Source organism: Calonectris borealis, chromosome 3 (genome assembly GCF_964195595.1).
Source record: "Calonectris borealis chromosome 3, bCalBor7.hap1.2, whole genome shotgun sequence".
NCBI classification, from domain to species: domain Eukaryota; kingdom Metazoa; phylum Chordata; class Aves; order Procellariiformes; family Procellariidae; genus Calonectris; species Calonectris borealis.
In genome coordinates, this window is record NC_134314.1 from 125237927 (window position 1) to 125252359 (window position 14433).

The window sequence follows — 14433 nt, forward strand, 5'->3', positions numbered from 1 at the left end:
AAGGGCAAAAGCAGCATTTCCAGAAAAACGAAGAGCACTCGGTGGCCGGAGGGAAAACGTACTATTTTATATTGTAAGCACCACTTTGCCGCTGAGGAGGAAACTGAATTGAGGAAAGTGAGATAACTTGCCCGAAGCTACCAACAGACCTGGGAACTAAACTCTGGCCTCCTTAATGTGCCAAATCCTGGAGCAGAGGCTCACAAGGTCTAACCAAATCTCCTTTTATCTGTGTGCCTGGTAAATGGGAGTGGGAGGAACATCTGCATATCAAATAAGGGGGTTTTGTCCGTCTCGAAATTCCAGGTTTTCAGATCCAGGAATCAGCTGATGCCTGGAGCATATAAACTGCCTTTTTGGTGTGGTGAGGACAGACCCGCAGGTCCAAACACAGATGTGCCAGCCAAGCCTGTCCAAATGGAGTTGCTGGGATCTGCTGCTAGTCCGGAGCTCGGAGGGAGGCAACAGCCTGGGGAGGCACTCGTGGGGCAGCGCAGGTTTGCCGCTACCCCTTTTGGCTCAGGGCTGTCTAGTCCGTAGGCACCGCGGTGGCGGCGAGGCTGCAAATGTCATGGAGAAGGCGCTTTCAAACAGACAGCGCTCCGAACAGAAATCCTGAGGTGTGCGGATTCTTATATATACTTATGACAGTTTTCCAGGGAGAAGTGCAAGCTAACTCCATCAGTGCCTTTGAGCCTTGACTTGTTAATTGGCATTACTTCTAATTCCCAGCTATATTTTAAGGTATGAACCTAAGGAATTTTAAAGTCATTATGTGGGTGAGGGACTGATAAAAATAAATCCTTCAGGTTTGAAAGTGGCAGAGAGGGAATAAAAGGTGTTAAGAAATCCAGGAGTTTTCAGCCAATTGGTTCAAAAAAGCATCCGGGTGGACTGCAGCTCCTGGAGAAAGGTCACTGATACTACTCTGGGTACCTCTTTTTATGAACTTTATGCATCACATAAAATAAATTTAAAGCAGTTTAATTTAACAGTATAATTAGTCATGGCTTTTTCATCTTGTCTATTTAACTATACATGGAACAAAGAGAAAGACACAGGGCCAAATTCAGAGCTGGCACAAATCAGCCCTGCAAGTCAAGGAAGCTGTTCCTGCTCAACCAGGGCTGAACACAGATGCCCGTGGCCAAATGCGTCCCTGGGGATAACACCCCTAATGTCTGGAGACTTGCACCACAAATGAATTTGGCTGCCAGGAATTAACTCTCTGCAGATCCCTGGGTCTCAGTGTTCAGCGCTTGAGCCAGGCAAACTGAAACGTGGGTAGAACGCTCGGGAGAAACGGTTTTAAAATTTGAGATAGTTTGGAACAAAACTCCGCTGTGCATTGGCTTTGCAAAGACTCATGCAAACGTTTTCCTTCGCTTCAATCCGCTTCATTTGCACCCCCTTTCACTTTAAATTTCAGTGTTCGTATAATCTCACAATCTCAGGCAAACAGCAGTCACATGAATGCACCCTCCACTGGAAATGAGTGTCTCTCTGCTGCCTTTGATGTGGTTATACTGGTTATACCATTATACTAAATCGCGCCTTGTTCTTCAGCTCATGTACGCAAACCCACAACATTAACCAGGTCTTGGTGCAGAAACATAAATCGATTCACGTTTATGAAGGTGATGTTTCTGAGCAGATTTCTAGCTCATAAAGTCTTAGGCCAGCTAAAACCTAGATTTTTAAGTCCATAGTTAGAGTTTGGTATTTGGGAGAGTTGTGATCCTACTGTCAGCTTTCATTAACGAAACAAATTATTTTTCAAATGTTGTAGATTCTAACAGAAATCTCTCTCTCATCGGCTGCAGCATCGGTCTCATTTATTTTGTGATGTCCTTTTGCAAGAGCATGTACTGGGGGCAGGTTGCCATCTGATGCTGGCAGGCAGCAGAGGGGCTCGGGGGGAGGACCGAGGTGGCTTAGCCATGTGTCACCCCAACCCTGAGTGACACAAGTCCCTTCCAAATGGCTCTTTTCAAAGTTCCTGCAAGCTACCGTTTCTCCAGCCAAAAATAACTACAACAAACAACACGAACACAGTAAAGAAATTCAAATATATCTTAAACCACCTAATAATTAACCGCACTCAATTAGTCTCCGGGGTGCTCTGTGCTGCTGTGTGGTCTCCCTGGAGGCACCGCCAGCACCACAGTGGTGAGCTAATGAGTTCTGGTTGTGTCTTGTCCGCAGACTCGGCTGCCTCACTGCGCTCCTCCTCTGGTCCGGTGTTCCTAGGAAGAACACCCACTTCCGAGGCCTTTCTCCCTCTTCCTGCTGGAAGCCGGTGAAATGCTCAGTCCTCCCCTGCACTGATGTGGCGCTCGGCAGGGTGCCACCCCGTGCCCCCTTCCTGGGCACCCTGACCAAGCCGAGCTCTTGCTTGTCTGGTTGGTTGTAGGTGCGGGTCCCCGCATCTGTCACATGAAGCCCAGGTCTCCGTTTTGACAATATAGTTTCAAGAGAGTGACTTAATCCTCTCTTTGGGGGGGTTCATAGACACCTATGTCTAGCACCTGTTTAAGTTACTGCTGTTTCTTCTGAAGTGTCACCAGGCTCTCAGGCCTTTTTGCACCTTTCTCTTTTGCATCTTTCTCTTACCTTAAATTCACGTTTCGCTCAGCATTTGCTCAGCAACGCACTTCTCAAAGTTTCTTGAAGCTCTGATTATACTTTTATCCTTCTTTTCTTCAGATTCAACCAGCATCTTTGCAGACCCTGGACCTCTACAACGTTAAGAAATTGTACTTTCCCATGAAATGCCGCACAATCCAAGTATTGCGGGAGTCCTGAGTGTGAGTGAAAGGGACTCTGTGGACACGTCCAGCACAGGCACATAGTCTGCATTAGCCCAACTTCTGAAAGCACCCCTCTGTAGGTAATGGATCTTTTTGGATCTCTGCACAAACACTGGTCTGTAAGGATGAGGGGCTGCATCAGCTGCTTCAGCCCTGCTCTGCTGGGAGCTTCCCAGATCTTCCTTGGGGTTTGCTCCTGCACCCTTCTGACGAGTGTCCTGCACGTAATCACTAGAAGTCCATAGCCGCCACCTTTTGAGATTTAACTTTTTAATTTCCATATTGCTCCTGGCTTTTCTTTTCCTAATACTACTGGGGTTGGCCCCACGCTGACTTTTGCACCGTTGCTGGACTCGCAGCCACCAACCCTCTCTTTCCTCTCCAGGCTGAGGCCACCCACGCCCAGACGCAACAGCGGCGGTTAGTGCCAGGCGGATCCCGGCACCGGCGTTGCTGCTGGTGGCATTTTGCTGTTCCCGCGCTCCACCGCTGCTCGTCCCCTCTCCTGTATTTCCCACACAGCAGACAGTTTAACACACCGTTTTGCGCAGGCTCCAACCTTCGCTGCTTCTTGCCTTCCTGACTTGGGACTGTTTTCTTGTGGTGCTTTGTATGAAGCGTCTCACAGTACTGCTTTCCAGGAACTCTGTTCCGGACATGATTAATTCCTTTGTGTGGCAATTTTTAATTGTTTTCTCAAGGGTTTTTTTCTGAGTTTTCCAATCTCTTTCCCCGGTGTTTTGCCCCAAATCCCAGCTATAATATGTTCTCTCTAATACGGGACGCAAACCTGAAGATCCTAAGATTGGCACTGCAACCTCGTGTTACTGACAGGCTCTTTTAGGGTTTCGCCTGGAGTTTGTACCATGTTATTTTGTTCTATTGAAAAATAAGATACTGATGTATTGCACTTCTCAAGAGAGCGGAGGCTGAGAGTGGGAGGCTGGGAGAGTGGAGGCCGACAGAGGAAGGCCCAGCGAGTGGGAGGCCGAAAAAGTGGAGGCTGAGGGAGTGAGAGGTCCACAGAGTAGAGGCTGAGAGAGTGGAGGCCAACAGTGGGAGGCCCAGTGAGTGGGAGGCCGAAAAAGTGGAGGCTGAGGGATTGGGAGGCCCACAGAGTAAAGGCTGAGAGAGTGGAGGCCCAAAGAGTGGAGGCTGAGAGACTGGGAGGCCAAGAGAATAGAGGTCTAGTGTGTGGGAGGCCAAGATATTGGAGTGTGAGAGAGTGGGAGGCCCAGAGTGGGCATCCAGAGAATAGAGGTGAGAGTATGGGTGGTCAATAGTGAGAGGCCAAGAGACCGGAGGCCCAGTTCATGGAAGGACCAGTGGTTGATTAGAAGGCCCATACAGGGGAGGCCCAGAGTGGGGGGCCCAAAGGGTGGAGGCAGAGAGAGTAGGAGGCCAAGAGAGTGGGAGGCTCAGAGTGTGGAAGGCCTAGAGAATGGAGGCCAGGAATGTGGGAGGCCCGGTGAGTGGGAAGTGAAGATAGCGGAATGCCAACAGTAGAGGCCCTGCGAGGGGGGTGGTAGTGGGAGGCTGAGAGAGCAGAGGCCCATTGAGTGGGAGGCCCAGAGAGGAGAAGCCCGGAGTGGAGCCTGAGTTTGGGAGTCCCTTAGTGGGAGTGAAGGCCCAGAGGCTGGAGGCCGAGTGGGAGGCCCAGCGAGTTGAGGCCTAGTGAGTGTGAGGCCCAGAGAGAGAAAGCCCAGGCAGCGGGAGGCCATAGAGCGGGGCGCAGTGAGGTGGCTGCAGCCAGCGGAGGCCCAGGGAGGGGGTGGCTGAAGGAGCGGGAGGCCGGTGAGCACAGACCCAGGCAGCACAGGCCCTGCGAGTGCCTCAGAGAGCGGCTGCAGCAACGGGCAGGGCGGGTGTGTTTTCCTGAGGGGTAATGGCATAATGTCTCCTGAGGGCCCTGTAATCTGCTCCTCAGCTACACTCTTGCTGTTTTTTCCCTAAATACTCAGTTTCCCACTCAGTGCCGCTGGCACGCCTGAGGTGGGGACAGGGTCTGTCTCAGCCCGGTTGCTGTGGCTCCAGCCTTCGAGCAGGCTCGCTCGGCTCCGAAAGGCCCATAACCCCTGATTTGTGCCTGATCAGGCAGCATCTGAGATTAATTGCAAGGCCTTTTCTCTACCCACCCGCAGAGATAAATGCAGAGGAGCCAATTTGGTAATTGCCCTGAGTCCTGGTGTGCTTCTGAGTTGTTCTTGGGCCAGGATAAGGCTGGGTGAGGGAATATTTGCTGAGATGTGGACTGAGCACTTACTGCTGCCTCAGCTGATGAAGATACCAGTGTGTCTGTAATGGGGCAGAGCCAGGGAAAGGGGCATTAGACAGGGGCCTGGTGAGAGAAGTGGGCTGGGAAGGGGTCAGGAAGATTGTCACAGGTGAACACAATGATGTTATAAAAAAGAGAGGGGAAACCCCTGCTTTGGCTTTGCTTTGACTCCCTCTTGCTTTCAAACCGCTTTGAAGCCTGATGCTGGGGTTTCCTACGGCTCCCTCGTACCAGAAAGAAGAGGGCAACCATTTTGATTTTTTGTCACCCTTGAACCGGCTGCACCTCAGATGTGATATTGTGATGGTGAACCAGCTGAGGATGTCATTTCCCAAAGGTGAGGTGCTCTTGTTTGTTTTTGGTAACCTAGAGCGTTGTCAGGTTGGTTCGGGACATATGTTGCTGTGTCATCGAAGATGCTGGGGTATAAACAGAAATGAAGGACGGGGCGGGAGCAGAGATGCCATTTGAAGTGGATTGGTGCTTTACTGGCTGTGGATAGGTAGAGAGGGAAAAGCAGCCTTGGCACCTGTTAGTGGCCATTAAAAACTCTCATGTTCTGCTAATCTGTGCTTGTAAAAAGGCCATCTGCTAATGCTCAAAGGTCATTAAGTTACCAGCCCTGTTTACTCCTCCTGCACTGCTGGGCCAAGCCTTTCTGAGAAAAGAGGGCTTAAATGGTTATTATGGTGGCGCCTGCTCACACTGCTCTATGGTTAAGGGTCTTTCACTATTTTCATTAGAAACCCAGACTTCAGGGCTTTTTTAACTTGGCCATTAAAGTGCCTGCTTCTCACTGCCTGCACAGGCTCCAGTGTAGCCTGGCAGGTTTCAGGGGCAGAGAGAGTTCTTGTAGGCACATTTCTTTTTATTTTTATTTTAAGAAATCAATCTGGCTTCTGTTTTAATTTGAGGAATTGAGAAGTTCAGAAAGCTTTGGTCTGGGGTGCTCTGGTAGTGCTGCTTTAACTCAGCCATGGGTGTGCTTTGGAGAGGGAAATGCCATGTTGGATTGGTTTATGGTGAAACTGTTTATTGCTTTTATATTTTCATTACAAGAAACAAAGAAGAAGCATAGAAAACATAAGACCATTTTGTGTGCAGCTCTAAGGGCTACTTTTCTCCTGGAGTTGCAGGGCTCTACTGGGTGTTGCTCTTGGGGTCACAAGAGTCAGCAGGGTGGTCTGCCTGTATAAATGAGACTGCGTCCCCAAGCAGGCAGCATTTGTGTCTCACGCGGTCCGGGCACTGCGGGTGGGTTAGGGAAGAAGCTGAGGCCTGAACTCTGAATTGCCTTGATTTCATAGGTTTTAGTCAAACCTTTAAGGTTACATTAACATAGTTTTCTTGTGGTTAAATGGAACTATCAAAAACTTCGATAATTCTTTTCTCCTTCTGAGACTTCCCAGTGATAAAATGAGATGTAGCTGCTCAAGTTTTTATCCTTCATTTCTAGTAATGACGGTGTCTGTCTCATAAAACCCTTTTATCTTCCCCAATTAGCCGAGTTGCTGCACCCTTGTGCTGCGAAGTTCTGAGTGCGCCTCAGCCTCTTCCCGAGCGCAGTCAAAGCACCCTCTCCCCACCTCTGTGGGGCCAGCCTGTCCACAGCACCCACCCTCCAATCTCTGCTCCCATTGGCATCGGTTTAATCTTTTGCTTTCTGCATAACATAAAGAAGAAACCTGGGTCAATGAATAATGAAAGCTCATTCAAAACCTGGACTCTCACAGTTTGGTCTCGGCTGCCTTTTATTTTAAATGGAGCTTCTCTCACATATCTGTTTAAAAATTTTTTTTTTTTTTTTGGTTAATGCATTCAGACTGTCTCTTGTGGATTTCATGGGGTTTTTCATCCAGGATTTAGGGGAAGTTCACACTGATGTCTGTGATTCACTTGTTCTTCAGATTGTTTTTATTTCTGTTCTGACTGAGCTCCAAGGCCAGCCGGGGACAGGATGCTGTTATGCTGGCCACTGTGTGTAAATACGGAATATGGACTGCCTTGGAGAGCTAAGAGTCATAAAAGGGCATACAAAACAGAGGGAAGGAGTCTATCTCAGTTTTTTTAAAACAGCCTTTCCAAACCATGATGCTGAGCTTAAAAAAAAAAAAAAAAAAAAAAAAAATCCCAAAGTCTCCTTAACTCAGCAGAGATGTTTTTGCCAGAACCCTCTTCTCACCAGCCAGTCCTTCTTAAATCTATAACAACCCAACAGGTAGTTAAAATAGTCCCGACTAATTGTAACCAGGACTGCTGGCTTCTTCTGAGCTATTGTTCTGATTATGCACCACAGCCAAAAGCTTCAGGAGGTATATAGACAAAGTAGTTAGTGTAAGAACTCAAAACAAGAACAACTACAGGCCTGTTTTTTTTTTTTTATTAAACTGCTATAAAAGCAGGCTCTGGGTCTCTGCTGCAGATGTGTCATAGTCCCCTGCTCCAGTGCTTCCTATCCAACTATTTTTAACCTTATTAAACAGCGGAGAGAGCCTTTGGCTGCGGTGGTGGAGCTCACCCGACTCTCATTATAAACTTTCCTTGGTTTATATCTATCTCTCAAGTATAAGTCTGCAGCATGGTAGGCTTCAGTTGAATGTAATCCCTGTACAGATCCATGTTGTAGCAGTGGGTTCTTTAAAGGAGACTGAGGCTGATGGTAGGTCTCCAAGCGGAGGAGCAGGGAAGAAGTTTTTCCTTCCTTGGCCTTTCCATGCTGCTCAAATTTCAGTTGCATCTTCTAAAAATATTAATTTACTGAAATTGCAATTTACCAAAATTGAGATTTACTTTTATCCTCGGGCCACGTGAACAGCCCTGCTTTTGACCGGTCGTTAGTCTTGGTAGCTGGCATTGTTTGGGGCAGCCCGCTGCCAAGGTGCTGTTTGCCAGAGGTTTCACTGCAAAGGTGTGTCTCACCTGGTACATGCAGAACAGTTTGAAATGGCAAAAGTTAAGTATTAGCTAAATTATTATAAAGTGGACAATAATTGGGAGTGATCAGTGGAGCATAGTGAATAATGGATCTCTCTGATCCACAGACTGGGGCATGACTGTAGCATAGCAATGCGAGTACTGTGTTTGGCTAGGAAAGCCTCGGTGGGATGGCCCCCAGAGCCCTGGGAGGGCTGCAGGTGAGGTGGAGGTGGTTGTCCAAAGCAGCTCAGCTCGGAGCTAGTTTGGGTGGCTTTGCACTGGGCAGGCAGACCTAGTGAGCAATGGGGCAAGGTGATGTCCTCTTCTGGGCTTTCCTGCCATGGGCCAGATGATCGATGTGTATAATAACTCAGTGTTGCTCTACTGACTTCATGAGAAGACTGAATTACAACATGTGTTACAAGTTGAGGTTTTAATTCCGATTTTCTTGAAACACATAGAAGTGATAAAATTTGTACGCCTCACACCACTATTCTAACATCTACTGGTTCAGGAATGGTCTTTTTTTAAAATACAGTCTTTAAAAAAAGTTTCAATTTTTTTTTTTTTTTAATTGTATGTCAAATGCTGGGCAGAACTTGTGAATATAAGAAAACATCTCTTTCTCAACAGACATGTGGTACAGCAGCTAGAAGTGTGAGGACAGAGGGGGTGCAGCATAGGGCGCAGTCACCCCCTGAACCTACAAGGAGCGATGTGATGGTCAGTAACCTCTGATACTGGCTTAGCCCACACACTGACAAAACTTGCTGGAGACGATAAGAAGTGGTGGCTTTAAGCTAGTAAATTGATCAAAGAAAATGGATGTGATTGTCATGATAGCGTAGGAAGCCAAGCCTGGGACTCTCTGGGACAAAAGACTATGGGAGGAATTGTCTTGTGGTAGATACAGTAAGGTATTTGGAAAGGCAATGACGCAGTGAACAGCCATCCTCGATGCTGGAGTGGTGGGAAATGCTGTTTTCCTTCCCCCTTTATCCCTCTGTTTGAACCAAGTACTAAAAAAGGTGTTTCATATTTTTGCAGTAGTCAGTACTTAAAATATTTTGGTTCCTTATAGGTACTGACACAGTCTGCTTTGGTAGTACACACGAAAGCAAACAAGGAAAGAGACAGAAAGCACAGGCAATTCCTTGGATGTCATGTTTCACCAAGGCTATAAAGGGGAGGAGGCAGCAATTTGTTGGGACTCTTGCTCAGCAGACACAGCCAAATTGTTGGCGAGTTTTGGGGTTGAGGGAAAAAATATTTTGCCTGGGGAAGGGCAAGGGATTTCACTTTGCAGATATGCTTCTATTTTACTGCATATATTTATTTGTTTATCTCTTTCTTAGGAGTGTCGGGTAGGTCTGCTCCATAGGATTAAATCATATCCCAAACCTTCCTGGCTTTGTGACAGTACAAACATTATTGGATTTAGTTCCCTTCTGCTTATGCACCTCCCGTCTTACAAGATCCCCATTATTATTATAATAATACCCACAAAACTCCTGCTCTGAGATCAGAGGGGTTTTCAAGTGCCAAAGCAATCAACAAAACATACCTGGTCCTTTTAATCTCCTTTAATCCCACCATGTGGGACTATCCCAATAAATGATCACATATCCAAAAATTCTTCCTCTGTAATGACACTTGATTTTTAGCTCACAGTTTTCATGAAACTGTCTCTGATATGAAAGAAGATGTACTGGGACCTTCTTATGCCATCAATAAAATAAAAGTTTGGGTTGAAAAATTATCTTATGGAATAAAATAGAATAACAAAAATCCATCATTATCTATGTTTCAGAAAAGGATTGTGTTTTGTTTTGCATTTTAGTTAGAAATGATGTATGACTACATCATAAAACACTTATATTAAAAAGATCTTCTCACCCTGAATTCAAAATATATATTGTACTCTCTTATCATCCAGTCATTTTAGAGTGAAAGTTAAAAATGCCCATCCTGTGGTAGTAGTCGCCGGTATTATATCTTATAGCTGATATATTCTTCTAATACTTTTACTTAAAAGGCCTATTACTCAGGGCTCGTGAGTGTAGACATTTATTTTCTTATTGAAAATGGTAATGCTGTGGATAGTGGTTTTGTATTTAGATTGGCATTTATGGTTTTCCCCTGGGCTGCTGAGGGTCAGCCCAACTCGGTCTCTGGAAGCTTGGGTCATGTCTGTGTACCTCGTTGAAGAGGGGAAAATGTTTCTATGGGGTAAGAAGCAGTGGAGAACCGGAGCTTGTATTATTTTGCCAAGGCATGGTCTATGATTTCTGTTGTTTTTTTGTGCATATGTGGAAAACCACTTAATTTTAAAGAAAATCAAGTGTTTGCAGAATAAAGGGTGGCCCATGCCATAGCTCAAAGTCTTGAGGGCTTGAGCTGTCCAGGAGTTTTCACAAAAATCCCTGTACAGGGAACAGATGATAGACAAAAAGCAGGACTCTGTAACATCCTGGTTTGATGTTGTAGAGATGAAAAGTTTCTCCTGCCTAAGGTATAAATTTTGGCTTGAACGAGAGAGCCTAACCCTAAGGCGGAGATGCTGGGACCCAGGTTCCTGTTACTGGTTTGAACCATGCAGAGCAGAGACTTATAACTGACTTCATCGTGTCCTAAGTAAATGCCCTCACCACTAAAAAGTGACTATTTTAAGGAAAAAAAGGAGAGGGGAGTTTTTTCCGGTGGTGGGTTTTTTGTTTTGTTTCATTTTGTTTTTTCTCCTAAAGAACCTGAATCCATGCGGAACGTCAGCATCTCTGAAATACCAAAGTTTGACAAGGATGGAAAAAGCCCCCTTTCCCACACATTTGATAGGAGTTTTTGACTCAAGTCATAGGAGAGTGTAAGGCAGAATTGGGTAAAATTAGGCCAGTCGCTTTTGTGGGAAAGCAAATGCTGGCAGAGGAGGGAAGTTTGCAAAGTAACTAACCTCAACGCTCCTCTCTGGCCTGCAGAACAATTTACTGAAGGGGCGGTTAAATGGCACAGATTAAGCTCATTAATGGTTCAGATATTTGCTAGGTTTACACAATGCTGTCCAGCAAAGTATATTGATGCTTGACAGAATTATTGTCATTATTTATTTTGCTATAAGCCAGATTTATAGATATTTGTAGCTTTTGTAAGGCTAAACATAAGAAACATTAATAGCTTTACTAATTATATCACTGCTTTAGAGATATAAATAGTGATAAAAATGCCAAGTAAAGTGAGCTAGTAAAACATTTTAAAGAGAATTTTAAAGTGAGTTACTGATTGATGATCCCTTGGGTGAGTCTTAACTTTTGAATGTGAGAGCAGCGCTTCCCACTAGGGCACGAGTGCCTTCTACCTCCATCAACTCTTCGTGGAGAGATGAGGAAGAACAATAGTTGTATTGAACGACTGATTATTAAATCAGATTGCATAATCTGAAAAATATTGAAATCCTATAATAGCATAAACTGAGGCTGAACTTATTACAGCACAACAGGGTTTTTTTTTTTTCCACCTTTACCTTGTCCTCAACCCCTCCTGCCTCCTGGATGGTTTATCTGCACTTCTTTGTCTCTTATAGCATGCTAAAACTGCAACCTCTTTAGAGCAGGAGCTGCCTTCCCCCTCTGTCTTATTACAGGCATGTACAGGCTCTAGCACAGCACAGCTCTGATGAGGAATTCGGGGTCCTAACAACAATATGAATAATAATTTTATGACTGTTTAAAAAAAAAAATCTTTAATTGGTAAACAGTGTCTATACAGGGCTATATATAAATTAAAGGTGTGTTTTTTACACAGCTGTCAAATGAAAAATCTGTTTTCCTAACTATTGATCCTGGTTTTGCTGTGAGCACCCTTTTAAGGAAGGAGATAATGAGTGAGAAAAGAGTTAATAAATGTTCAGCCGTTACCGCAAGCATGAATGGAAATCCATCATCGGTTTAAGTGCTGGATGGGCTCTAGACGATAATCCAAGCCTGTTTGACCATGATCAGTGCCACCGTGAAGAAACCCGCAGGGCCCTGGGAGCTGTGATCCTTAGGGACGGCGCGCGGTTCCCTGCTTTTCTCTGATATACAGCATTGTAAAGCCCCGAGTTTTATTTTTCACCGAGTTTAGTAATGACCTGGTTGAAACTCCCTTGAAGCTAGCGGAAAGACTCACAGTCTCTAATGGCCTTTGGATCAGGATTGTTGCGGTGCTTTCTTGGAATGAACTGCCAGTGGGAAATTTCTCCCAGGTGTGGGGGGAAAAAACAATTTTCTTTTTTTATTTTCTTTTTTTTTTTTCCCCCTTGTAATTTCTGATTAATTGGTCTTCCTAACACAGTTGTGAATAGCGTATTGTGGAGGTGACTTGTAGTCCTCATTGGGAAATTGGGATGATGCGTCTCCACTGAGGCTGGGAGAGCTGAAAAAGTTTGGCATTGGCACCCAGACGTGCAGCACCCGGATGCTCACCCCCATCACGTGAGCGTCTTGGCTGTGCAAAGCAACTGGGAAACCTCATAGGAACAGGCTTTGGTGGAAGATTTCTGGAGTTTCTTTCTAGTCATGCTGTAAATATCACAGGGGCTGTTCTCCCTTTGATCCCAAACTAGAGATGAAAGGAACAATTCGCACACATTTTCGAACCATAAAAAAACATGTGGCTTGACATTGGTTCCAGAAACAGACTAAGATGTAGGATAATCTTATTTTTTTCCGAAATATTTGAATTGTCTCTTCTCACCATGTCATGAAGCTGTGCCATAGCCTTAGAAAATAAACAGTGTGCTGTAGGACTTAATTCTCAAAATGTGGGCAGAAGGAAGAGTTTGTTTGACTGAGGTTAGCAGAACTTTATACTCAATACTAAAACTCAAAGTCAAATCACTGTATTGCTCCCATATTTCCATCTTCTCTGATATACTGCTTAGCACAGAGTTTAAATTTAGGATCTTTAGAAGGGAGGTTATTTGACTTTCGTGGGTTGCGAGTATCGAGAAAAGGCTTCAATGTGTGGTTCTAGCCTGGGAAGCAATGAAATAACAAATGCTTTTAATGAGTAGTTCTACTGCGGATGAGAGTTTCAGGCTGAAACCTAATCAATCAGAAAACTAAAAATGTGTGGGTTTTTTGCCTTTTTGTCCCCAGAAGTGTAAACACATTGGTGGGGACTGCACTGGCTTCTCTTCCTCTTAGTGCTTTGGGACTGTATCAACCAGTTGGTCAACAGTGTGCTGCGGGGAGTGTAGGTAGCAGTGCCCCACATGCCAAGAGGACTTCTTGAGAGGACTTCTAACTCCTTCTCCAGTATCTTTAGGTAAAAGCCGAGCAGTGTCAGTCTGAGGCAGTTGGAAAGGAGACAAGACCGTGTTTCGTCCACTTCAGCAGATGCGCTGTTAAAATAGTGTATCCTACTTTTATGAGTGGGTTTGGGACCATTGCTCTCCACCTGCACTCAGGTTCATGGGGTTCCTTTGCTTTTACTCTCCTTCCCCAGATGGCTTTTCGACTTGCAGATATTTTAAACTTCTTGGAGACCCCAGAATCTGGTCAGCTATTCTAAAAAAATGACATCTGCCAGTCTATGAGTCTAAATCCCAGTTTACAGGTAAAATCAGAAATTCAGAAATTATGTTTGCCTTCTGTTGATCTTTGAAAGAAATTATGAAAAAATTATGGGGGCTGAAGGGATTTTATGGTTGCCAAGAAATACCAGTCCTGAAGTTTCAGAAGGTTAATGATTGTCTGTATTGAGAAAGAATACAGCCCCGTCTAATTATCTTGCACCAATAAGGATAAAGGTTTGGCAGTTGAGTGAAATTATATCAGGACTAGTCGAATAATGTTGATATTTTTTACCTCCACGCTTTTTTCCAAAAAAGGGGATGTTGCATCTTTAATTAAATGTTATATGAATACATTTCAGATAGACCCAAACACAGGGCAACTGTGTTTCAGAAATGCTGTTTCTACATTTAAAATGTATTTGAAATGTAATTTAAGAAAAAAGATAATGGAAAAAAACCCTAAAATAACTCGAAACAAGCCAGAATATAGTAGCTCATCATTACACTAATATATCAAACAATATGAGCTTAGCTTAATTATCCCCTTTGAGAGTTGAGAAAACTAAGCACAACCTTCAATTTACAGCTGTTTGGTGCCGGGAACCTGAATTATTATTTAAGAAGAAGGGAGGAAAAAAAAAAAAGTTTATTTATTGTGACCTACACTCAGTTTTTATTCATCATGGAAAATCTGTATATTCACAAATGAGGGCTATTCATCTGCAGACTGCAGCATTCTTCAGCTGTCCGGGGCTGCATCAGCCGCACTTCTTCAGCTTTTGTGTTCATCTCGAAGCCTCTTCATCCAAATTGTTCATCATCTTGATGGCGGAGCTTTATCTTGCTCTAGTGCAGCTGCATTCCCCTTATCCAAAGTGCTG

The 14433-nt window shown here is 44.8% G+C and overlaps 1 long non-coding RNA gene across 1 annotated transcript in view; it reads left to right on the top strand.

Moving 5' to 3' along the window:
• Nucleotides 1–5279: 5279 nt before the first annotated feature.
• LOC142081480 (uncharacterized) overlaps nt 5280–14433 on the top strand; it is a 56370-nt gene continuing 47216 nt past the window's right edge. Inside the window, exon 1 of the long non-coding RNA XR_012673345.1 lies at nt 5280–5422. This is a non-coding gene — a long non-coding RNA (uncharacterized LOC142081480). The remainder of the gene's footprint in view (nt 5423–14433) is intronic.